Here is a 27,414-nt window from a genome sequence, read left to right as displayed (position 1 = left end):
GATTATTTCCCCTCATCTGTATTGGTGTTTTGATATTTTCTCTTACCATAGTAGCTTTGTAGCTTTCTTTGGTCAAGGTTGTTTTTTTTTTTTTTTTTTTTGCATTTTGCCTTTTTTCTTTTACTTTTGTGGTGAACCTCTTCTTCTGGGGCAAATGGGTGTTGCCCCAAACTTCCTGTGCAGCTCTGAATCTTGGCTTTGAATACCGGGTCCTCTTGTGTTTGATGTTTTGCTTATAGCAAGTGGGGGGTGGAACTTACCTGTTTGTTTGTTTTGTTTTGTTTTGTTTTGTTTTTTTCAGGAAAAGCCAGGTTTTCCATAATTGGCCTTTTGAGCTAAGACTGACAGTCCTGTTTTCTGATTCTCACTGGTTTTGCTGCTCTCTATCCTACTGGGATGAACACTTTTTTCACTCCAATGAGTATGACCTTTCTCGAAGTTTTTCAAACAAATCTTGAGCTTTAGAGTGACTTCATTCCTTCAGACTCTGTTCCCAGGCTTGGTTTCATGTTGTTATTGAGGGAAACTGGAAGAGATTGAGCAGCTTACTGGCTTCCACCATACAACCTGCACAACATCCTTCATGCTGGAAGGCAAACCAATGGGAAATAAAAAAAAAAAAAAAATATATATATATATATATATATATATATATATATATATATATATATATATATATATATATATATATATTAAAAAGTACATTTTAATGCAAATAAATTTCAAAGATTATATGAAATAAAATCTTCAAGTTTGTACTTAGCTAACATGTTTTGCTATTGAATTAAACAGTTGCCAATTGAAACATTTCCCCTTTTGGTACAGTATCATGATAATACTGCAGGAAAATACTAAATATATCCTGGCATTGGAGAATAAAATCTATATAAAAATAAAAGGCTTTGCTAAAATTTAGAAATTAAAAAAGCTTGGACTGTCAAGGATTTCATTGTAGTCCTTTCTCATACATATGTGAAGAGAGAGAGAGAGATAAAGAGATGGAGAGAGAGAGACAGAAAGAGAGAGAACTCTCAGAGTTCATTAATATGGGGGCTTGTCATGGAAAGTTTAACCAGTCACTACTCAGCATTCTAAAGTATTTTCATAAACTCAAATCCTAAGCATATTAAGACAACAAACTGAATTATCTCCCATAAATCATCTGATAGTCTTATACTGTTCTCATATTTCCAGAGTCAATATAGAATGCTTACTTGTATTTTCAGAAACAATATTGTCCAAGGGAGTATTGTTCTTGAATGATTTACACAACCTGGCTTTAAAAATGGTTGAGTACCAGTTGATCAATGATGGACAGAGGTAGATACACCCAGAGAAGAAACACTGGGAGGGGAATGTAAATTGTTAGCACTAATATCTGTCTGCCCAGGTTGCATGTACCTTCGGATTCTAATGTTTATTGTGCAACAAGAAAATGATATTCACACACATGTATTGTACTTAGACTATATTGTAACACATGTAAAATGTATGGTATTGCCTGTCGTCGGGGGGAGGGAATAAGGGAGGGGGGGTAATTTGGAAAAATGAATACAAGGGATAATATTATAAAATATATATATATATATATATATATATATATATATATATATATAATACAAAAAAATAAAAAAAAAAATAAAAAAAAAATGGTTGAGTAATAAAAAACTCAGCATTAAAGAAGCCTCACCCTTGGACATGAGCAGGTTTTCAAAGTCAGTGATTTACATGGATACATCAGTATAAATATATAATTAGTTCTTGATTTGTTCTTCATTTTTAGTGTGAATTCTTTATATGGTTCAGAATATTTACAGTAAAAATCAGGGGAGTCTGATGGGCATTTACTAGCAGGTGCATTTGCATCAGCTCATAGAGAGTATTAAAAGTTTGGAAAGTTAGGTACACCTGACATATTATAATACTCACAAAAGTTGGGAAAATAACAACAACAAAAAAGAAGGGTTGTTGATACTCTTATCACTAACTGGGAAATATGAGGCAAGATATATTAGTTCCTGGGGTCTGAAGGGACATGCTTTTTTTAATCACAGAAGCATAGAGAAGATTGCCACCACATTCCTTATGTTATTATTGAACAAAGGAACAAATCATAGGAAGAAAATCACAGAATCATAGATTTAGAAATCAATAGAACCCTCACAGTTTACAGAGTCAAATTACCTCATTTCTAATTCAATCTTTTCATTTTGCAGATGAGGAAAACAGAAAATAGAGATTTATAATGAATTATTTGTGGTGATTATTGAAGGTAGAATTCAAATTCACATCTTCTAACTCCAAATTCACTATTCTTTCCACAGTAAAACCTGGCAGATTTCCAAAGCAAAATTGCCCTTTAGCTTTATGCAACAAAATGCAGCCTAATTGCAGATGGCTTCATGCTTCTTATGAACCTATTTTCCTATCCAACCTCAACATAAAAATGCAGGCATCTTTTGCTGATTGTCACAAAGGGATGAGGAAAGTGATGCGAATTACCTAAACAAGCAAGAACTTTCCAAATAATTTATGCTTTCCTGCATGAGGCATATAGAAGGAAAAATTACACTGCCAGTATAGCTCACTGACATTCAAGCTGATTCAGTGTCAATTAAAACATCACCAGGAAACTCATCCCCATCAGCTTATTGGAGAACAAATGTTTGGTGAAAACTCAAATTAGAAGTAAGCAAACCAGTACCTGAGAACATAGTAAGGTTTTATATGAGAAGGGCTCAATAAACTCCAATAATGAAATGGCTGATTGAAGTTATGAGCTCATATGATTGGCTGAAAATATTTTCAAAGACATAAATTGAAAAGCTGTACAGTGAGCACGAGATTATTAATTTTTTTTTTTTTTTTAATTTGGTGAATGTGCTATTATTCTATTTGTACTAAACAATGATGGATCAACAACAACCTCAACCTATGGACTTTTCAAGTGCTTAAAAATTACAACACTTGATTTCATTTTATTCTTCCCACAACTCTAAAAGGAGGCTTATTTAATGTAAATTGTACAGAAGAGGAAACAGTCCTGGATCTCTGCCCTGGATCACATAGCTATTAATGTCTGAGGAAGGAGTCAAACTCAGGTCATCTTAACTCCAAGTTCAGGACTCTATTCATGTTGCCACCTTGTTTTTTTAGGTGTAAAGAATAATTTACAAAGTACTCTTGTCATTAGGAAACAGAAGCAAAACAAAATACTATGTGTTGACAGAGACTATATTATTATCCTTCTTTCATTAATAAAGAAACTGAAGTTCATAAATGTTAAATCAATTATAGCCAGTTACATGATCATTAAGCAGTATACTTCTAGTGTTCTTTTTAGGACCACATTAAAAACTCACCTACAATTGAAATTTGATTAAGTAGAATGCAGATGAGAACAAAGAATAATTCTGAAAAGGAGTGATAGATTACCCATGATAGAATATTAAAAATCATTTGGAAAGTGATGTAGAAAGTAGTCTGTAAGGAGTTTCAGGAGGCTATTTTTGTGAAAAAAGATTAGTTTCATTGCAATAGGCTTTGAAAGGTTGAGTCATATTTAAGTGATGTGAGAGGAGAAATATTTCATTTTATTGACAAAGAATTTGATTCCAAGAAAATTGAAGGGATTAGCAATATTAGAAACTCTATATAGAAAAGGACATGCAGTAGATAGATTTTTGGTCCTAGAATCAAGAAGACCTGAGGAAAAATAGAGCCTCACATACTTTCTACTTGTGTGAACTCCATTTACTTCTTTAATCTCTATTTCCTTTGAGTTCCTACTGCATGGCAATAATAATGGCACTTACCTTCAATAATTTTAGTGGGAATAAAATGAGATAATAGTTATAAAATGATAGTACATTCAGGGCATCTAATAGACATTAAATAAGTACAATTATTATGACTATCATCATCATCATCATCATCATTATTATTGAAATTATTATGCCATATTAATACTTTATATTCAAAACCCATAAGATAATCCAATCACAAATCAAGAACCAGAGGGTTTTCTGAGGTCATATTCCATTATTTTGTAAATGAGAAATCTTGGGGGGGAGGTGGAGCCAAGATGGCGGAGAACACACAAGCAAATTTGTGACCTCTCTCTTACCCTCAATATCAACTATTTAATTCAGCCTCAAAAATAGCACTGGACTGGTAAAAACCACAAAGTTTAGAAACACAACACCATACCAGACAAAGAGAATCTGGAATTTTGTCAGAAAAAGTCTGTCCTGATGGGTGAAGAAAAAGACCAGCTGCAGAAGGTGATGGAATAAAGGCTAGTATAGTGTGGAGATCGGGCTGGAGAGGCCTTTGGGGTTAGAAAAGCTACAGAGACAGAAGATTCTGGCATAAGCTGATTGCTCTACTCTGCTTGTAAAACAACAGATCAGAAGAGAAATCAAAGCCACTTTAAAACAAAAAGCCAGAAAATATAATCACCCCAAACCGGAAGTGACCTAACACCTATCTCTGCATCCCTTCTGCTGTCCAGGGCTTTTCCTTGGGGCAATTAAGAACCTGAACAGCACAGTTCGGGACACAGCCTGGGGAAGCCTCTAATCCACATAGTTCGGGGCTCAGCCTGAGACAGTGGAATTCTCACATTAGCGAAATTCCAGTAGCAGTGGAACTCCCACAGCAGTGCAACCCCTGCAACAGCAACTGTGCTTTTCTGGGCAGATACTTCCAGTTTGAGTGCAGGAGGATTTTGCATCAGCTGCTAATATCCATGGCCCCAGGGAGGCTTTGGCTGGGGTTTGTGATGCTTTTACTATTCAGCCCCTAGCCTCAGGGCAGTCACTAGGCCACACAGCAGGGGTCCTTTACTGGGCACTTCTCCCAATGCAAGCCATGCTAACCACCTCTGAATCATTTCCCAGGGAATGATCAGAGAAATGCAAATTAAGACAACTCTGAGATACTATTACACACCTGTCAGATTGGCTAAGATGACAGGAACAAATAATGATGAATGAATGTTGGAGGAGATGTGGGAAAACTGGGATACTGATGCATTGTTGGTGGAGTTGTGAAAGAATCAAAGCATGGGGGAATTATGCACCAAAAGTTATCAAACTGTGCATACCCTTTGATCCAGTAGTGCTACTACTTGGCTTATATCCCAAAGAAATTCTAAAGAAGGGAAAGGGATCTGTATGTGCCAAAATGTTTGTGGCAGCCCTTTTTATAGTGGCTAGAAACTGGAAAATGAATGGATGCCCATGTTATGGAATATTGTTGTGCTATAAGAAATGACCAGCAGGATAAATAAAGAGCAGATTGGAAAGACTTACATCAACTAATGCTGAGTGAAATGAGCAGAACTAGGAGATCATTATGCACTTCAACAACAATACTTTATGAAGATGTATTTTGATTGAAGTGGATATCTTCAACATAGAGAAGATCTAATTCAGTTCCAGTTGATCGGTGGACAGAATCAGCTACACCCAGAGAGAGAACACTGTGAATTGAGTGTAGACTGTTTGCACTATTGTCTTTCTACCCAGGTTACTTTTACGTTCTGAATCCAATTCTTACTGTGTAACAAGAAATTCTGTTTTACACAGATATATTGTATCTGGGATATATTGTAACACATTTTACATGTATGGGATTGCCTGTTGTCTAGGGGAGAGGGGGAAAGGAGAGGGAAATTCAGAAAAGAAGTGAGTACAAGGGATAATGTTGTAAAAAAAATTACCGAAGTATATGTACTGTCAAAAAAATTATAATTATAAAAAAAAAAAAAATCTTTCATAGGAAAAAAAAAAAAGAGAGAGAGAGAAAATTTATATCCAAGAAAGGAAAGTGACTTAACCAAAGCCATACAGAGCATTACCAACAGAAATAGAAATTCAGGCTATTTTTTTTAAATGTTTAAAAAATTTATTGAAGTGCATCAAATCTGCCCAAAGTCTCTCGGTAGTAGTATTAATCAAAAAGCCCATAATACTTACTTAACAATACAATACTCTTCTGCTATTGGCTAGAGATTTAGAAAAGTTTCATTATTATTTCAGCAAGATTTATCAGTTTTACATGTCTTCTTTGAGAATATTTCCCAAGTAAATTTCATGTACATTTGGATTTAAATTTGAAGTGGAAAGAAGCATTTCACAATAAACCACCTTAATTCCAATACTTATAAAATCACAAGCACCCATAACTAATTAGCACTATGAATGAATTGCCAGGCTTAGAGTCAGGAAGATCTGAGTTAAAATATGGCCTCAGACAGGTAATGTGTATATGACTCTTGGCAGGTCAACTTCTGTGTGCCTCAATTTTCTCATCTGTGAAGTGAAGATAATAATAACACCTTCTTTCCAATTTTTTTTTTTGCTATTTTCTATAATCATTCATATTTTTCTTTATTTTTTATATTATTTTCTAGACAATATTTTTTTTATATTGCAGATCAAATAATACATCACATCTCTGCTCCCCAATTATCTTGAAAGACATTTTCCCTTAGTAAGTAGCTAAATTTGTCAGGGTGGTTGTATAGTCATGTGAGATTATAATCATAAAGTATTTAGTATTTTGCCTTTCAATAGTTAGCTTTATAAAATCTAGCAGTCATACACAAAATGACTGCCTATGCAGCTTTAGTGTATGAAATGATTTGTCTATAAGGTTTTGATATAAAGACCAGAAAGAAAAACCTAACCATTGTGCACCAAGGTAATCATTATTTTTAATGGTCTTTTCATCCTGGTGCTCAGAATAATTGACAGTGCTACCACTAGGATTGATTGTAATCCTTTTACTATGGCCATGGCCCCAGGCTGTTCTTTGACCCATTTCCATATTAATGAGAATGGGTATTTATATAGTATTTATGATAGCAGCTAGGCAAACTTATATATCACATATGTTTATAAGCAACACTTGAAAACAATTCATGCAAATTACATTTTTGCCTGTCATCTCCAGTGATAGAGTATGTATTGATAATATCAATCTTCCAATGCAAGAATGGAAATGATAGATAAGGAAATGGGAGAGCCAGGAATGAGGGGAAATTGCTAAGTAAAGAACATAGGTACAAAAAGGGTTTGACCCAAAACATAATATACCAGCCTGTTGTTGGTGAGAAGCACTAAGACTTGGAGTACAGATGACTTGGGTTTTGAGCTCAGCATTGAAAATTATAACGTAGATTTTTGTAAAAAGTTATTTCAACATTTTTTTATTTTTTTTTTTTTTGGTAAGAAGAAAAAAAAAAAAAAAAGAATAGTGCTTATATACTAACATGCTTTGCAAGGACTACTTGCCAGAAATTGTTACCTTTAAATGCAGAAAAAAAAAAAAAAAATGTGTACATTTCATGGTTCTACATCTTCTTTTATCTGATTCTACCTATTGCTGCTATAACAACTAATACAATCTCTTCTTCTGTTACATTCTCCCAAATTTTCCAGGAATCCTTAGAAACCACAGATCACAGAATCACTACATTGATAGGGACTCCAGAGATCATTTCATTTGATCCATTCCCATATATTATTCATAATACTTCAAATAGATGATTGTACAATCTTTACAACAAAACTACCAATGAATGATAACTCACTAGTTCAGAGGCAGTTTCTTCCACATTTTAGATGGCTTCAATTGCTAGTAAGTTATCATTGTTTTAAGTGCTTGTTGTCAGTTTACTTTTTCCACAGAAAACCAAAATCTGCCTTTTGGTAACTTCTACTAGTTATTATCTTGTACTTTATTTCTAAGCAAAACAAAATAAAGCAAACAAAGGAAAAATCCTTCTCTGTTTCTGAACCAAATCAGGTTCTGACCCCAAGGCATGTTCATTTAGTTTGTTTATTGATCTATTTATTTATTTATTCATTCATTTATTTGTTTTTTGTTTGTTTATATATAGAGAGAACAATAGACATGGGAATAATGTCAAAACTTAGATGAAAGCTAAAAGACCAATGCTGATTACCATCAGCCATGGGTAAAGACTGCTAGAAAAAAAAGTAAATTAAAACAAAATATTCATTCAAGAACAAATAACATAGAGTGTCAATGAGCATTAAAATAGAATGCATATCAATTATGAATAGCTAATTAAATTGCACTATTCATATTTAATGTCAAATTACTGTATTGTAAACTATAATAACTTAAGAATTCAAGGAAGTCAGAATTCTTCCAGGATCAAGATGGGAACTTAAGCAGTGAATCACTGTAATCCTCCCATATCCATCTCTGGGCAATTATAAAATAGGGTCACACAAGAGATCCCAGAGCAGAAGAACCAGCAAGAAGGCAGGTAGAAGCAATCTTTTGGTCCAGGAAACTTGGGATATTGGCAGAAGGGGTCTTTCTTACTCTGATAAGATGGTCATCAGTAAAAGCCAGGAACATTCCCAGAGATCTAGCAGCAAAGTCCACCTTAGCAAATCAGTAGGGGATCCTGAGCTCCAAAGTGGTGGAACAAATGAATGCTAGCACTAACATTCCCCATGTTCCTTAGCAAAACCAAAAGAGCCTGTTAACTCTTGCTCCAAGAATCACCACATTCTCTATCTGGTAATTAGGCATCCTCCAATAACAAGAATTCCTGGAAGCTCAGCACATTTCCAGGCAATTGAGAAATTCCAGTAGCCAGAACAATATGTGCTTCAATGCATCAATGGGGACACACAGAAACACCATGCCTCAGCACATGTCAGATATCATCAGGAGGACTATAGTTTAATAAGAAAAATCTTCCACCAGCACTAGTTACACACTACTCCACACCCTCAGCCAGCACCAACAAGATTGTCCTCCATAAACCTTAGGGCAACATCATAGCAGTGAAAGGTAAACATCCAGGGCTGAAACTGAGAAAATTATACTTCCACCTGGGGAACGGATCTCAAACTTTTAAAAGAAGGAAATAAAACCGAAGATTAGGAAAGAGAGAGACAGAAAGGAGAGAGAAAGAGAGGAGGGAAAAACCAGAGGGAGAAAGAAAGGGAACAAAGGGAGACAGAAAAGAGAGAGACAAAGAGAGAGAACACACATACATACAGATAAAGAGGAGAGAAGCAAATTTATATCTCTAAATATTTACATGAATAACATAGAAAAAGAAGAAATCAATGAAAAAGCAAACAACACAAAATTAAAGCAAAAGAACAAATTTTAAATCCCCAATTAAATAAAAATTTGAAATTCTAAAAACAAACAAACAAACAAACAAAAAAAAAAAAAAAAACAAGGGAGAGATTAATAAAACCAAAAATAAGAAAAATAACACATAAAAGTAAGGGCTGATTTTACAGGAAAAACAGGAATAAAATGGATAAATCTTTACTCTTAAAAATAGATCATTTTAATTATATTAAAATCAAAGGATTTTGGGCAATCACATTTTTTAAAAATTAATTTTATAATTATAACATTTTTGACAGTACATAAGCATAGGTAATTTTTTAAAACATTATCCCTTGTACTCTCTTCTGTTCCGAATTTTCCCCTCCTTCCCTCCACTCCCTCCCCTAGACAGCAGACAATCCCATACATATTAAATATGTTATAGTATATCCTAGGTACAATATATATGTGCAGTAATGAATTTTGTTGTTGTTGTTGTTGTTGTTGTTATTGCAAAGGAAGAATTGGATTCAGAAGGTAAAAATAACCTGGGATGAAAAACAAAAATGAAAACAATTTACACTCATTCCCAGTGTTTCTTTTCTGGGTGTAGCTAATTCTGTCCATCATTGATCAACTAGAATTGGATTAGATCTTCTCTATATTGAAGATATCCATTTCCATCAAAATACATCCGCATATAGTATTGTTGTTGAAGTGTATAATGATCTCCTAGTTCTGCTCATTTCACTCAACCTCAGTTGATGTAAGTCTCTCCAAGCCTCTCTGAATTCATTCTGCTGGTCATTTCTTACAGAACAATAATATTCCATAGCATTCATATACCATAATTTATCCAACCATTCTCCAATTGATGGGCATTCATTCATTTTCCAGTTTCTAGCCACTACAAAAAGGGCTGCCATTAACATTTTGGCACATACAGGTCCCTTTCCCTTGTTTAGTATTTCCTTGGGATATAAGCCCAATAGTAGCACTGCTGAATCAAAGGGTATGCATAGTTTGATAACTTGTTGGGCATAATTCCAGATTGCTCTCCAGAATGGTTGGATTTTTTCCCTACTCCACCAACAATGCATCAGTGTCCCAGTTTTCCCACATCTCCTCCAACATTCATCATTATTTGTTCCTGTCATCTTAGCCAATCTGACAGGTGTGTAGTGGTATCTCAGAGTTGTCTTAATTTGCATTTCTCTGATCAGTAGTGATTTCGAACACTCTTTCATATGAGTGGATATAGATTCAATTTCATCATCTGAGAATTGTCTTTTCATATCCTTTGACCATTTATCAATTGGAGAATGGTTTGATTTCTTATAAATTAGAGTCAATTTTCTGTATATTTTGGAGATGAGGCCTTGTCAGAACCTTTAACTGTTAAAATGTTTTCCCAATTTGTTACTTTCCTTCTAATTTTCTTTGAATTAGTTTTGTTTGTACAAAAAGCTTTTTACTTTGATGTAATCAAAATTTTCTATTTTGTGATCAATAATGACCTCTAGTTCTCCTTTGGTCACAAATTCCTTCCTCCTCCACAAGTCTGAGAGGTAAACTATCCTATGTTCCTCTAATTTATTTATGATCTCGATCTTTATGTCTAAATCATGGACTCATTTTGATCATATCTTAGTATGTGTTATTAACTGTGGGTTCATGCCTAGTTTCTGCTATACTAATTTCCAGTTTTCCCAGCAGTTTTTGTCAAATAATGAATTCTTTTCCCAAAAGTTCAGATCTTTGGGTTTTCAAACACTAGATTGCTATTTTTATTCATTATCTTGTCCTGTGAACCTAACCTATTCCACTGATCAACTAGTCTATTTCTTAGCCAGTACCAAATAGTTTTGGTGACTGCTGCTTTATAAGATAGTTCTAGATCAGGTACACCTAGGTCACCTTCATTTGATTTTTTTTTTCATTACTTCCCTTGAAATCCTCAACCTTTTGTTCTTCCATATGAATTTTGTTGTTATTTTTTCTAGGTCATTAAAATAGTTTCTTAGGAGTCTGATTGGTATAGCACTAAATAAATGGATTTGTTTAGGGTTTATTGTCATCTTAATTGTATTTGCTCAGCCTATCTAAGAGCAATTAATGTCTTTACAATTATTTAAATCTGACTTTATTTTTGTGGCAAGTGTTTTGTAATTATGTTCATACAATTCCTGACTTTCCTTTGGTAGATAGATTCCCAAATATTTTATACTATCGACAGTTATTTTGAATGGAATTTCTCTTTGCATCCTTTGCTGCTGGATTGTGTTGGTAATGTATAAAAATGTTGAGGATTTATGTGGATATATTTTGTATCCTGCAGCTACTAAAGTTATGAATTATTTCTAATAGCTTTTTAGCAGAGTCCTTGGCATTCTCTAAGTATACCATCATATCATCTGCAAAGAGTGATACTTTCATTTCCTCATTTCCTACTCTAATTCCTTGAATCTCTTTCTCAGCTCTTATTGCTGAGGCTAGCATTTCTAGTATAATACTGAAGAGTAATGGTGATAGTGGGCAACCTTGTTTCACTCCTGATCTAACTGGGAAAGGATCCAGTTTATCACCATTACATATGATGTTTACTGACAGTTTTAAATAGATGCTCCTGATTATTTTAAGGAATAGTCCATTTACTTCTATACTCTCAAGTGTTTTTAGTAGGAATAGATATTGGATTTTATCAAATGTTTTTTCTGCATCTAATTAGATGATCTTTTTTTTTTTAATTGGGTTATTGATCTAGTCAATTATGCTAATAGTTTTCCTAATATTGAACCAGCCCTGCATTCCTGGTATAAATCCCATTTGGTCCTAGTGTACTATACTGAGGATGATGTTCTGTAGTCTTTTTGCTAATATTTTATTTAAGATTTTAGCATCAATATTTGTTACGGAGTTTGGTCTATAATTTTCTTTCTCTGTTTTCAGCCTACCTGGTTTTGGTATCAGTATCATGTCTGTGTCATAAAAGGAATTTGGTAGGACTCCTTAAAGCCCTATTTTTTCAAATAGGTTACATAGCATTGGAGTTAGTTGTTCTTTAAATGTTTGGTAGAATTCATATGTAAATCCATCTGATCCTGGGGATTTTTTATAAGGAAGTTGGTTAATAGCTTGTTCTATTTCTTTTTCTGAAATGGGACAATTTAGACTATTTACTTCTTCCTCAGAAATCTGGGCAAGCTATATTTTTGAAAGTATTCTTCCATTTCATTAAGTTATCAAATTTATTGGCATAAAGTTGGGCAAAGTAGCTCCTAACTATTGTTCTAATTTCCTCTTCTTTAGTGGTGAGTTCTCCCTTTTCTTTTTTAAGACTATCAATTTGTTTTTCCTCTTCCCTTTTTTAAATCAGATTTACTAAGGGTTTGTCTATTTTGTTGGTTTTTTCATAGAACCAACTCTTAGTTTTATTAATTAATTCAATAGGTTTTTTTTTTTAACTTTCAATTTTATTAATCTATCCTTTTATTTTTAGAATTTCAAGTTTCGTGTTTGTCTGGGGGGGTTTAAATTTGTTCCTTTTCTAGAATTTTTAGTTGTAAGGCAAATTCATTGACTTCTCTTTCTCTATTTTATGCAAGTAGGCCTCTAAAGATATAAAATTTTCCCTTATTACTGCTTTGGTTGTACCCCACACATTTTGGTATGATTTCTCATTATTGTCATTTTTTTTTTGGGTGAAGTTATTAATTATGTCTATGATTTCCCATTTCACCCAATCATTCTTCAGTATGAGATTACTTAGTTTCAAATTATTTTTTGGGTCTATTTTCCCCTGGTTTTTTATTGAATGTAATTTTCATAGCATTGTGGTCTGAACAGGATGCATTTACTATTTCTACCTTACTGCATTTGATTTTGAGGTTTTTATGTCCTAGTATATGATCAATTTTTTGTAGGTTCCATGAACTGCTTAGAAGAAAGTATATTCCTTTCTGTCTCCATTTAGCTTTTGCCAAAGTTCTATCACATCAAACTTTTCTAATATTCTATTCACCTCTTTGACCTGTTTCTTATTTATTTTCTGGTTTGATTTATCTAATTCTGAGAGTGCAAGGGTGAAATCTCCCACTATTATAGTCTGATTATTCTCAATTTGTCTCTCCTGGATATGTTTTCTAGGTCTGTTGTCTTCCTAATAAAATAATTGACATTTTTTGCTATTGTTTCATTTTCTGGTTTTGCTTGGCTACTTCTTGATTTCTCCTTGAGTCATTCAATTCTACTTGTTCGATTCTAATTGTCAATGATATATTTTCTTCACTCACTTTTTTTATATATTTTTGTAATTGTTCAGTTGAGTTTTTAAGTGAGTTTTTTTCTATGAATTTTTTTACATTTCATCAATTTTATTTTTTTAGATAGCTGTTTTCTTTTTCCAACTCATTAATTTTATTTCTCAATGATTTGATCTCTTTATCCACTCTGACTGACTTCTCCAGACTCTCTTGCCAAGCTTCCCTTTCCTTTTCCCATTTCTCTTCTAGCTCTCTGTGAGAGCCTTTTTGATTTCCTCTATGAGAGTCTTGTGTATTGAGGAGCAGATCATATCCCCCTTAGGGAATTCCTCTGGAGACAGTCTGCTTTTAGTCTCCTCAGGGTTTGAAGTCTAGTCTCTATCCATACAGAAGCTGTTAAGGGTTAGAGCCCCTCTAAAATTTTTGTTCATTTTGTCAGAGTGGGAATCGAAGAAAACAAATTGACAAAAGAAACAATTAGTCTGTTTAGGGGTGGGGGGGATGGGGCTGGATAGTGTTGCGGGGCTTTCTCTACAGCAGCAAGGCACTAACAGGACAGTGATGGCTGTTTTGCGTGTGCACTTTGAGGCTCTAAGAATGATCTGAGTCAATCCTGGTGGCGGTGGGGGTGGCCAGTCCTGAGAAATGCTAGCTTTCCTGCAGTTTTATCCTTTACCTCCTGTGTTTATACCTTCTCTGCTGCTCCTGGCTTACTGCCAAGATGGAATATCCAAATGGCGATAAAGGTTGTTCCCCAGAAAAGGCAGAGATTACACTCCTCCCCACTCTGTCAGAGCAGTATGAGCCACCCGCCTCACTCTTACTCCTTGCCCTCAGCCTGTACCCAGTCTGTTCATCCCATCCCCCAAGCAAACACAGACCTTTTCTGGCAAATTTTAAGGATGTCTTCTGTTGGTAATTATTTGTGGGGTTTTTTTCAGGTCAAGCATCAATTCTGAGGCTTGTCATGAAGAACATTCTGAGAGAAAACATGGAGCTCAAGCAGCTGTGTGACTCCTCTCCGCCATCTTGGTGGGAAGTAAACACAATCATTGTAACCAAAATTACAATAAAAGCAGATAGTTGAGAAATAATCTTTATAGTAAGAGTTTCTGAAAAAAAAAAAAAAAAAAAAAAAAAAACAAAAAAACTTTTCTCTAATATATGGAAAACTGAAGCAAATTTATAGAAATATAAGCCACTTCCCAATAGATAAATGCTTCAAGTATATGAACAGGCAAATTTTAGATGAAGAAATCAAAACTATTTATAGGTACTCAAATAAGAGCTACAAATCACTTTTGATCAAAGAAATACAAATTGAAACAATTCTGAGATACCACTCATACCTATCAGATTGGGCAATGTGAGAAAAAAAGGAAATCAATAACTGTTGAAGAGAATTTGGGAAAACTGAAACATAAAGGCATGATTAGTACAGTTGTGAACTGATCTAATTATTCTGGAAAGTAATTTGTAACTTTCCCAATAGCTATAAAACAGTGCATACCCTTTAACCAACTAACATCCCTACTAGGCCTGTATTCCAAACAGTTTAATTAAAAAGGGAAAGGAATCATATATGCAAAACCTTAATAGTAGCTTTTTTATGACAACAAAATATTGGAAATTTGGGGATGCCCATCAATTGGAGAATGATGAGATAATTTGCGGCAAATGAATATAATGAAATATTACTATGCAAAAAATGATGACCAGGCAGATTTTAGGTGGAAAAACCCAAAACTAATTGAATGCATTGATGCAAAGTGAAATGAGCAGAATCAGGAAAATACTGTCCACTTTATCAGTAATAGTGTGTGGTAAAATGTACTCAGCTCTTCTCAGCAATACAATCATCTAAATCAAGTATAAAGGATTCATTAAAGTAAATGCTATCTAAAGAACTGATGGACTCATAATGCAGACTGCAGCATGTTTTTAAACTTCCTTTTATTTTTTTCTAATAGTTACTCCCCACATTTTATCAAATTTTCTTTAATAACTATGACTAATATGAAAATACATTTTTCCCATAATAGCATTTTTATAACCTAGATCAAACTGACTACCTTTCTACACAAAAGGGGAGGGGATGAGGGAATGTAGGAGAAATTTTGTAACTCAAATGATGTTGTAAAAATGAATGCCATTTTGGTCATATCTGCAGGGAGAACAAAATGCTACTGTATTAAAAAATTCAGAAAAGTGAGTTTTACATCAACCAATTTAGAAAAAAGGAAACTGATTAACTAAAATATAATTTTAATAATAATAAAAATGCAAATGTCAAAAATAAAAGTGTGAAATTTTGTAGAATTCAATTTCAATGAGCCAGCCTGACCTTGAAAACAGAATGGAAAAATCAATTTCTTCTACTGGCGGAATTCATTCCTTAAAGTTATAGTATATTGAATATGCTGTTTGACTCAGCAGATACTCTTGTCAGTTCTGATTCATTATGGTAAAATGGATCTTTCTACTTAGGAAGAACTCTTAGCATTGAGACACATATGTGTTGCATCCTTGGTAAATTACTTTCACTGCTTCAAACAAAAGGCATTTTGAATGCATTGTGGTCTGAAAAGGATGCATTTACTATTTCTGCCTTGCTGCATTTGATTTTGAGGTTTTTATGTCCTAGTATATGGTAAATTTTGGTATAGGTTCCATGAACTGCTGACAAGAAAGTACACTCCTTTCTGTCTCCATTTAGCTTTCGCCAAAGATCTATCATATCAAACTTTTCTAGTATTCTATTTACCTCTTTGACTTCTTTCTTATTTATTTTCTGGTTTGATTTATCTAATTCTGAGAGGGCAAGGTTGAGATCTCCCAGTATTATAGTTTTGCTGTCTATTTCTTCTTGCAGCTCTCTTAATTTCTCTTTTAAGAATTTAGATGCTGCACCACTTGGTGCATATATGTTTAATATTGATACTACTTCATTATTGAATCCCTTTAGCAGGATCTAATGCCCTTCCTTATCTCTTTTAATTAGATCACTTTTTGTTTTTGCTTGATCTGAGATGAGGATGGCTACCCCTGCTTTTCTGGCTTTGCCTGAAGCATAGTAGATTCTGCTCCACCCTTTTACTTTTAGTTTGAATGTTATCACCCTGTTTCAGGAGTGTTTCCTGTAAACAACATATAGTGGGATTCTGACTTTTAATCCAATCTGCTAACTGCTTCCTCTTTATGAGGGACTTTTACCCCATTCACATTTATGGTTAAAATGACTAATTCTATATTACTTGCCATCCTGTTAACCCCTGCTTATGCTTTTCTCCTTTGCTTCCCTCTTACCCCTCTACCCAGTATTAAACTTGTGAACACCACTTGCTTTTCACAGACCTCCCTTTTTAGTATCCCTCCCCCACCTTAAAGTTACTTCCCTTATTTTATCCCTTTTCCCCAAAATTTCTGTATTCCCTTCCCCTTAGCTTACTCCTTCCCTCTCACTTTTCAATGAAGTGGAAGAAGTTTCACCATAAATAGAATATGTCTATTGATATGATAGGTTACCTTTGCCCCTTCATGAGATGTAGTATCATCACTTTACACTTTTTTATGATATAATTTCCTTTCCACCTCTAGTCTCCAGGACAAATTATAGATATGTTCTTTACATATTTTTATGGCAGAAGTATAGTTCTCAAGATTTCTTTTTACCTTTTTTAGAAATCTCTTGAGTTCTCTATTTGAAGATCAAACATTTTATGTAGGTCTGGTTTTTTCATCAAGAATAGATGGAATTCATTTATTTCATTAAATGTCCATCTTCTTCCCTGGAAAACGATGCTCATTTTTGCTCGGTAAGTTATTCTTTGCTGCATACCAAGTTCTTTAGCCTTTTGGAATATCATGTTCCAGGCCCTGCGTTCTTTTAATGTGGACGCTGCTAGATCCTGAGTTATCATTATTGTGGCTCCTCCATATCTGAATTGCTTTTTTCTAGCAGCTTCTAGTATTTTTTCCTTTGTCTGATGGTCCTTGAACTTGGCCACTATATTTCTTGGCGTTTTGATTTTAGGGTCCCTTTCAGTAGGTGATCGCTGACGTTTTTCAATGTCTATTTTACCCTCTGTTTCCAAAACATCTGGGCAGTTCTCTGATAATTTCCTCAAAAATAGTGTCCAAGCTCTTTTTTCCCTCATATTGTTCAGGGAGTCCGACTATTCTCAAATTGTCTCTCCTGGATCTGTTTTCTAGATCTGTTGTCTTTCTAATAAGGTACTTGACATTCTTTTCAATTGTTTCATTTCTCTGGTTTTGCTTGACTCCTTGGATTCTCCTTGAGTCATTCATTTCTACTTGTTCCAGTCTAATTTTCAAAGATTTATTTTCCTCACTCAGTTTTTTTATATCTTTTTGTAATTGCCCAATTGAGTTTTTAATCTTCTATGGAATTTTTTTCCATTTTATCCATTTTATTTTTTAGAGAGCTGTTTTCTTTTTCCAGCTCACTAATCCTGTTTTCCTTGGAGTTGTTTACCTTTTCCAATTCACTAATTTTGTTTCTCAATGATTTGATTTCTTTATCCACTCTGTCTTTAAATGCTTGGGATGACTTCTCCAGGCTCTCTTGCCAAGCTTCCCTTTGATTTTCCCATTTCTCTTCTAGCTCTCTTGTGAGAGCCTTTTTGATTTCCTCTATGAGATTCTTTTGTATTTAGGAGCAGCTCATATACCCCTTAGGGGATTCCTCTGGGGACAGTCTATTTTTAGTCTCTTCAGTATTTGAAGTCTGCTATCTCTCCATACAGAAGCTGTCAATGGTTAGAGCCCTTTTGAAATTTTTGTTCATTTTGTCAGAGTGGGAATCGAAGAAAACAAATTGACAAGAGAAACAGTTGGTCTGTTTTGGGTGGGATGGAGCTGGATGGTATCAATGGGCTTCCTCTACAGACTGGGGGGAGGGCAGCAGCGAGGCACTAACAGGACAGCAATGGCTGTGTTGAGTCTATGCTCTGAGGCTCTGAGAATGTGCTGAGTCAGTCCAGGTGGGGGTTGGGGGTGGCCAGTCTGAGAGATGCTAGCTTTCCAGGGTTTTATTCTTCTCCTCTGTTGTTTACACCCTCTCTGCTGATCCAGGCTTGCTGCCAAGATGGAGTATCCACATTTGGGTAAAAGCCTTTTTGCAGAAAAGGCAGAGATCTTACCCCTCCCCCTCTGGTCTGAGCTGTGTGAGCTGTCTGTCTTGCTCTGGCTTGCCTGGCCTCAGTCTGCGCCCAGTCTGATTGACCCTCCCTTGAGCAAACACAGACCTTTTCTGGCGAATTTCAAGGATGTCTTCTTTTGGTGATTATTTGTGGATTTCTTTTCTGGTCAAGCATTAATTCCGAGGCTTGTCATGAAGTAAGCTCTGAGAGAAAATGTGGAGCTCAAGCAGCTGTCTGCCTCCACACTGCCATCTTGGCCGGAAGTCCCAGGAACTGACTTTAATCACCTTGCTGTTGCAAAGAGGCATGTTTCTCAGAATTGATAATCCTATAATCTTGCTATTGCTCTGTACAAGGTTTTCCTAGTTCTATTCACTTTACTTTACATCACTTCAGGCCTCTCTGAAATCATCCTACTGATCATTTCTTATAAAACAATAGTTTTCCATAACATTAATATACCATAATTTGTTCAGACATTCTCTAGTTGTTGGGCATCCATTAAGTTTCCCATTTCTTCCCACTTGGAAAAGGGCTGCTCCAAACTTTTTTTGCAGTTGTGGGTCCATGTCCCTTTTTATGGTCTCTTTGGGAAATTAGGCCTAGTATTAAAGCCAATATTTCTAGTACAGTGTTGAATGACGTGATGGGCATCCTTCCTTCACATCTGATTTATTGGGAATGATTCTAATTTATCCCCATTATATATGATTCTTGCTATTGGTTTTAGTTAAATACTGCTTATTATTTTAAGGAAAGCTTCCTTTATTCCTATGCTTTCTACTGCTTTTAATGGGAATGGGTACTGTGTTTTGTTAAAAGCTTTTTCTAAATATATTGAGATTATCATATGATTTCTGTTGATTTTGTTATTGATATGGTCAATTATGGTAATAATTTTCCCGATATTGAAAAATACTTCTGCATTCTTTGTGTAGATTCTGCTTGGTCATAGTGTACTTGTCTTCTCATAAATTGCTGTGATCTCTTTGCTAATATATATATACATATATATTTTTAACTATTGTATCCATATCCATTAGGGAGATTAGTCTGCAATTTTATTTCTCCATTTTGGCTCTTCCTGCTTTAGATATCAGTACCATATTTGTGTCAGAGAAAAAAATGGCAGACTCCTTCTTGACTTGTTTTTCCAAATCATTTACATAGTATTGGAATTAATTGTTCTTTAACTGTTTGGTTTACTAAACTTGGTTTAATAAATCTATCTAGCCCTGAAAAAAAATTATTAAGGAAGTTTTAATGGCTGCTTCAATTTCTTTTTTCTAAAATTGTACTATTTAAATAATTTATTTTCATTTCTGTTGATCTGGAAAATTTATATTTTTGAAAATATTCATCCATTTCAGGTACATTGTCAGATTTGCTGCCATAGAGCTTGGCAAAATAGCCCCAGTTAATTGCTTTAATTTCTTTTTTCACTAGTGGTAAGTTTGCCATTTTTATTTTGAATGACGGTAATTTCTTTTTCTTATTTTTCTTTTCTCTAATAAAATTAAAGAAAGTTTATTTTATTTATTTTTCCACAAAATCAGCTATTAGTTTTATTAAATACTTCGATAGTTTTCTTGGTTTCAGTGTTATTAATCTCTACTTTGATTTGTTTCTAATTCGGTATTTAATTAGGAGTTTTTAATTTGTTCTTTTTCTAGCTTTTTTATTTGCCTGGCCAATTCATTGATCTTCTCTTTCTCTATTTTATTCATGTAGGTATTTGAAGTTAAACATTTTCCCCTAAGAAGTGCTTCAGTTGCATCCCATAGGTTTTGATATTTCATTACTTTGGATGAAATTAAAGATTGTTTTTGTTACTTGATGTTTGACCCCACTGCTTTTATAGAATTAGATTATTTAATTTCCACTTGGATTTTAATACCTTTTTCCTGACCCTTTATTGAATATAATTTTATTGTATTGTAGTCTGAAAAATAATTTATTATTGCTGCTTTTCTGTATTTGATTGTGAGGTTTTAATGTCTTAATACATGCTCAGTTTTTATTATTATTTTATTTTATTTTATAATTATAACATTTTTTTGACAGTACATATGCATGGGTAAGTTTTTACAACATTATCCCTTGCACTTACTTCTATTCAGATTTTTTCCCTTCCTCCCCCAACCCCCTCCCCCAGATGGCAAGCAGTCTTATATATGTTAAATATATTACAGTATATTCTAGATACAATATATGTGTGTAGAACTGAATTTTTTGTTGCACAGGAAGAAATGGATTCAGAAGGTAAAAATAACAGTTTACATTCATTTCCCAGTGTTCCTTTTCTGGATGTAGCTGGTTCTGTCCATCATTAATCAATTGGAATTGGATTAGCTCTTCTCTATGTTGAAGAAATCCACTTCCATCAGCATACATCCTTGTACAGTATCATTGTTGAAGTGTATAATGATCTTCTGGTTCTGTTCGTTTCACTCAGCATCAGTTGATGTAAGTCTCTCCAAGCCTCTCTGTATTTCTCCTGTTGGTCATTTCTTATAGAACAATAATATTCCATAACATTCATATACCATAGTTTACCCAACCATTCTCCAATTGATGGACATCCATTCATCTTCCAGCTTCTAGCCACTATGAAAAGGGCTGCCACAAACATTTTGGCACATACAGGACCCTTTCCCTTCTTTAGTAGTTCCTTGGGGTATAAGCCCAGTAGTAGTATGGCTGGGTCAAAGGGTATGCACATTTTGATAACTTTCTGGGCATAATTCCAGATTGCTCTCCAGAATGGTTGGATTCTTTCACAACTCCACCAACAATGCATCAGTGTCCCAGTTTTCCGACAGCCCCTCCAACATTAATCGTTATTTGTTCCTGTCATCTTAGCCAATCTGACAGGTGTGTAATGATACCTCAGAGTTGTCTTAATTTGCATTTCTCTGATCAATAGTGATTTGGAACACTCTTTAATATGAGTGGAAATAGTTTTAATTTCATCATCTGAAAATTGTCTGTTCATATCCTTTGACCATTTATCATTTGGAGAATGGCTTGATTTCTTATAAAGTCAATTCTCTGCATATTTTGGAGATGAGGCCTTTATCAGAACCTTTAACTGTAAAAATGTTTTCCCAATTTGTTACTTCCCTTCTAATCTTGTTTGCATTAGTTTTGTTTGTGCAGAAACTTTTTAATTTGGTGTAATCAAAATGTTCTATTTTGTGATCAATGATGGTCTCTAGTTCTCCCTTGGACACAAACTCCTTCCTCCTCCACAAGTCTGAGAGGTAAACCATCCCATGTTCCTCCAATTTATTTATGATTTCGTTCTTTATGCCTAAATCTTGGACCCATTTTGATCTAATCTTAGTATGTAGTGTTAAATGTGGGTCCATGCCTAGTTTCTGCCATACTAATTTCCAGTTTTCCCAGCAGTTTTTGTCAAATAATGAATTCTTATCCCAAAATTTGGGATCTTTGGGTTTGTCAAAGATTAGATTGCTATTTTTATTCACTATCTTGCCCCGTGAACCTAACCTATGCCACTGATCAACTAGTCTATTTCTTAGCCAATACCAAATGGTTTTGGTGACTGTTGCTTTATAATATAGCTTTAAATCAGGTACACTTAGACCACCTTCTTCTGACTTTTTTTTCATTAGTTCCCTTGCAATTCTCGACCTTTTATTCTTCCATATGAATTTTGTTGTTATTTTTTCTAGGTCATTAAAATAGTTTCTTGGGAGTCTGATTGGTATAGCACTAAATAAATGGATTAGTTTGGGTAGAATTGTCATCTTTATTATATTCGCTCGGCCTATCCAAGAATACTGAATGTTTTTCCAATTATTTAAATCTGACTTTATTTTTGTGGCATGTGTTTTGTAATTTTGCTCATATAATTCCTGACTCTCCTTTGGTAGATATATTCCCAAATATTTTATACTATCGACCATTATTTTGAATGGAATTTCTCTTTGTATCTCTTGCTGTTGGATTGTGTTGGTAATGTATAAAAATCCTGAGGATTTATGTGGATTTATTTTGTATCCTGCGACTTTGCTAAAATTCTGAATTATTTCTAATAGCTTTTTAGCAGAGTCTTTGGGGTTCTCTAAGTATACCATCATGTCATCTGCAAAAAGTGACAATTTGATTTCTTCATTTCCGACTCTAATTCCTTGGATCTCTTTCTCGGCTCTTATTGCCAAGGCTAGAGTTTCTAGTACTATATTGAATAGTAATGGTGATAGTGGGCAACCTTGTTTCACTCCTGATCTTACAGGGAAAGGTTCTAGTTTATCACCATTACATATGATGTTTACTGAAGGTTTTAAATATATGCTCCTTATTATTTTAAGGAATAGTCCATTTATTCCTATACTCTCAAGCGTTTTTAGTAGGAATGGATGTTGGATTTTATCAAATGCCTTTTCTGCATCTATTGAGATGATCATATGGTTTTTATTAATTTGCTTAGTAATATGGTCAATTATACTAATAGTTTTCCTAATATTAAACCAGCCCTGCATTCCTGGTATAAATCCCACTTGGTCATAGTGTATTATCCTGGGGATGATTTTCTGAAGTCTATTTGCTAATATCTTATTTAAGATTTTAGCATCAATATTCATTAAGGAAATTGGTCTATAGTTTTCTTTCTCAGTTTTCGATCTACCTGGTTTAGGTATCAGTACCATGTCTGTGTCATAGAAGGAATTTGGTACGACTCCTTCAATCCCTATTTTTTCGAATAGTTTACATAGCATTGGAGTTAGTTGTTCTTTAAATGTTTGGTAGAATTCACCTGTAAATTCATCTGGTCCTGGGGACTTTTTCTTAGGAAGTTGGTTAATAGCTTGGTCTATTTCTTTTTCTGAGATGGGACTATTTAGACTACTTACTTCTTCCTCTGTTAATCTGAGCAAGCTATATTTTTGAAGGTATTCTTCCATTTCATTTAAGTTATCGAATTTATCAGCATAAAGTTGAGCAAAGTAGCTCCTAACTATTGTTCTAATTTCCTCTTCATTAGTGGTGAGTTCACCCTTTTCATTTTCAAGACTATCAATTTGCTTTTTCTCTTTCCTTTTTTTAATCAGGTTTACTAAGGGTTTTTCTATTTTGTTGGTTTTTTCATAAAACCAACTCTTAGTTTTATTAATTAATTCAATAGTTTTTTTACTTTCAATTTTATTAATCTCACCTTTTATTTTTTGAATTTCAAGTTTTGTGTTTGTCTGGGGGTTTTTAATTTGTTCCTTTTCTAGCAATTTTAGTTGTAAGCCCAATTCGTTGGCCCTCTCTTTCTCTATTTTATGCAAGTAGGCCTGTAGAGATATAAAACTTCCCCTTATTACTGCTTTGGCTGTATCCCACACATTTTGGTATGAGGTCTCATTATTGTCATTCTCTTGGGTGAAGTTATTAATTATGTCTATGATTTGCTGTTTTACCCAATCATTCTTTAGTATAAGATTATTTAGTTTACAATTATTTTTTGGTCTATTTTCCCCTGGCTTTTTATTAAATGTAATTTTGATTGCATTATGGTCTGAAAAGGATGCATTTACTATTTCTGCCTTACTGCATTTGATTTTAAGGTTTTTATGCCCTAGTATATGATCAATTTTTGTATAGGTTCCATGAACTGCTGAGAAGAAAGTATATTCCTTTCTGTCTCCATTTAGCTTTCACCAAAGATCTATCATATCAAACTTTTCTAGTATTCTATTTACCTCTTTGACTTCTTTCTGATTTATTTTGTGGTTTGATTTATCTAATTCTGAGATTGCAAGGTTGAGATCTCCAGCTATTATATTTTTGCTATCTATTTCCTCTTGCAGCTCTCTTAATTTCTCTTTTAAGAATTTAGATGCTGCACCACTTGGTGCATACATGTTTAATATTGATACTGCTTCACTATTGATGCTTCCCTTTAGCAGGATATAATGCCCTTCCTTATCTCTTTTAATTAGATCAATTTTTGTTTTTGCTTCATCTGAGATGAGGATGGCTACTCCTGCTTTTTTGGTTTTGCCTGAAGCATAATAGATTCTGCTCCACCCTTTTACTTTTAGTTTGAATGTCTCATCCTGTTTCAGGTGTGTTTCCTGTAAACAACATATAGTAGGATTCTGACTTTTAATCCAGTCTGCTAACTGCTTCTTCTTTATGAGGCAGTTTGCCCCATTCACATTTATGGTTAGAAGGACTAATTCTATATTGCTTGCCATCCTGTTAACCCCTGCTTATGCTTTTCCCCTTTCCTTCCCTTTTACCCTCCTATCCAGTATTAAACTGGTGAACACCACTTGCTTTTCACAGCCCTCCCTTTTTAGGATCCCTCCCCCACCTTAAAGATCCTCCCCTTATTTTACCCCTTTTCCTCGAAATTACTGTATTCCCTTCCCCTTAGCTTACTCCTTCCCTCTCACTTTTCAAGGAAGTGGAAGAAGTTTCAACATAAATCGAATATGTCTATTGATACACGCTATGTTCATTCCCTCCTTTCTTTCTCTCAGATATAATAGGTTACCTTTGCCTCTTCATGAGATGTAGTACCACCACTTTACACTTTTTCATGATATAATCTCCTTTCCACCTCTAGCTTCTAAGACAAATTGTACATATGTTCTTTACATATTTTTTTGACAGAAGTATAGTTCTCAAGATTTCTTTTTACCTTTTTAGAAATCTCTTGAGTTCTGTATTTGAAGATCAAACCTTTTATGTAGGTCTGGTTTTTTCATCAAAAATAGATGGAATTCATTTATTTCGTTCAATGTCCATCTTCTTCCCTGGAAAACGATGCTCATTCTTGCTGGGTAAGTTATTCTTGGCTGCATACCAAGGTCCTTAGCCTTTTGGAATATCATGTTCCAGGCCCTGCGTTCTTTTAATGTGGACGCTGCTAGATCCTGGGTTATCCTTATTGTGGATCCTCCATATCTGAATTGTTTTTTTCTAGCAGCTTCCAATACCTTTTCCTTTGTCTGATGGTTCTTGAACTTGGCCACTATATTTCTTGGGGTTTTGATTTTAGGGTCCCTTTCAGTAGGTGATCGATGAATTTTTTCAATGTCTATTTTACCCTCTGTTTCCAAAACTTCTGGGCAGTTCTCTTTGATAATTTCCTTGAAAATGGTGTCCAAGCTCTTTTTTTCCTCCCATTTTTCAGGGAGTCTGATTATTCTCACATTGTCTCTCCTGGATCTGTTTTCCAGGTCTGTTGTCTTTCTGGTAAGGTACTTGACAGTCTTTTCAATTGTTTCATTTCTCTGGTTTTGCTTGACTCCCTCTTGGTTTCTCCTTGAGTCATTCATTTCTACTTGTTCCAGTCTAATTTTCAATGATGTATTTTCTTCACTCACTTTTTTTATATCTCTTTGTAATTGTCCAATTGAGTTTTTATCTTCTATGGAATTTTTTCCATTTTATCCATTTTATTTTTTAGAGAGCTGATTTCTTTTTCCAGCTCACTAATCCTGTTTTCCTTGGAGTTGTTTACCTTTTCCAGCTCACTAATCCTGTTTTCCTTGGAGTTGTTTACTTTTTCCAGCTCACTAATCTTGTTTCTCAATGATTTGATTTCTTTATCCACTCTGTCTTTGAATGCATGGGATGACTTCTCCAGGCTCTCTTGCCAAGCTTCCCTTTCCTTTTCCCATTACTCTTCCAGCTTTCTTGTGAGAGCCTTTTTGATTTCCTCTATGACGTTCTTTTGTATTGAGGAGCAGCTTATATCCCTCCCAGGGGATACATCTGGGGACAGTCTGCTCCTAGTCTCCTCAGCATTTGAAGTCTGCTCCCTCTCCACACAGAAGCTGTCAATGGTTAGAGCCCTTTAGAATTTTTTGTTCATTTTGTCAGAGTAGGAATCAAAGAAAACAAACTGACAAGAGAAACAATTGGTCTGTTTTGGTTGGGATGGGGCTGGATGGTATTTATGGGCTTCCTCTACAGACTGGGGGCAGGGCAGCATAGAGCCACTAACAGAACAGGAATGACTGTACTGAGTCTGTGCTCTGAGGCTCCGGGAACGCACCGAGTCAGTCCAGGTGGGGGTTGGGGGTGGTCGGGCTCTGAGAGATGCTGGCTTTCTGGGGTTTTAATCTTCACCTCCAGTGTTTACACCCTCTCTGCTGCTCCTGGCTTGCTGCCAAGACGGAGCATCCACACTGGGGCAAAAGCCCTTTCACAGAAACGGCAGAGATCACACCCCTCCCCCTCTGGTCTGAGCTGTGTGAGCTGTCTGTCTTGCTCTGGCTGTCTGCCCTCAGTCTGCGCCCAGTCTGATTGACCCTCCCCCGAGCAAACACAGACCTTTTCTGGCGACTTTCAAGGATGTCTTCTCTTGGTGATAATTTGTGGATTTCTTTCTGGGTCAAGCATTAAGTCAGAGGCTTGTCATGAAGTAAGTTCTGAGAGAAAACAAGGAGCTCAAGCAGCTGTCTGCCTCCACGCCGCCATCTTGGCCGGAAGTCCATGCTCAGTTTTTGTGGAGGTACCAGGTACTGGAAAGAAAAAGATGTATTCTTTTCTGTCTCTATTCAATTATCTCCAGATATCTTTTACTTTGATTGATTCTTTATGTCTGAAAGAGTCATTAGCTTCCATTTGTCCTGTTCTAGTTTTCCATGTGTGATATTTTTCAGTTAGCTTTTGGATGTCCTTTTCCAATTGGTTAACTCTACTTTTGAAGATGTTACTTTTTTGAGTAGATTTTTTTTTTCTTGCATTTGACCAATTGTATTTTTTAAGGAATTGCCTTCCTTTTCCAAGATCTTAACTCTGTCATGCATACCTATCATTTCCTTTCTCATTTTTTTTCTCCTACTTCTCTTATTTGCCTTTTAAAATATTTTATGAGCACTTCCAAGAAGCCTCTTTGGGCA

This window comes from Sminthopsis crassicaudata, chromosome 1, assembly GCF_048593235.1.
Source record: "Sminthopsis crassicaudata isolate SCR6 chromosome 1, ASM4859323v1, whole genome shotgun sequence".
Classification (NCBI taxonomy): Eukaryota; Metazoa; Chordata; class Mammalia; order Dasyuromorphia; family Dasyuridae; genus Sminthopsis; species Sminthopsis crassicaudata.
Note: the sequence above shows the minus strand (reverse complement) of the source record.